A 387-nucleotide genomic window follows, 5' to 3' on the forward strand; every position below is an offset into this window, starting at 1 on the left:
TTAGCCTTGCCTCCAGGGCTGTCAGGAGTGCATCCGGTATTTCATGTGTCTATGTTGAAAAGATACGATGGGGATAGATACTACATCATTCGTTGGGATTCAGTTCTGCTTGATGAAAATTTGTCTTATGAGGAGGAGTCTGTTGCCATTCTATATAGAGAAATTCGCAAGTTGAGATCAAGGGAGATTGCATCCATCAAGGTTCAATGGAAGAATCGAACAGTTTAAGAGGCCACTTGGGAGAAGGAGGCTGATATGCATGAAAAGTACCCACACCTGTTTACAGATTCAGGTACTCCTTTTCGCCCTTGTTTTTCTTCTTGTGATCGTTCGAGGACGAACGATGGGTAAATTGGTATCTATTGTAACGACCTGTTTAGTCGTTTT

The sequence above is a fragment of the Solanum pennellii genome, chromosome 1, assembly GCF_001406875.1.
Source record: "Solanum pennellii chromosome 1, SPENNV200".
NCBI classification, from domain to species: domain Eukaryota; kingdom Viridiplantae; phylum Streptophyta; class Magnoliopsida; order Solanales; family Solanaceae; genus Solanum; species Solanum pennellii.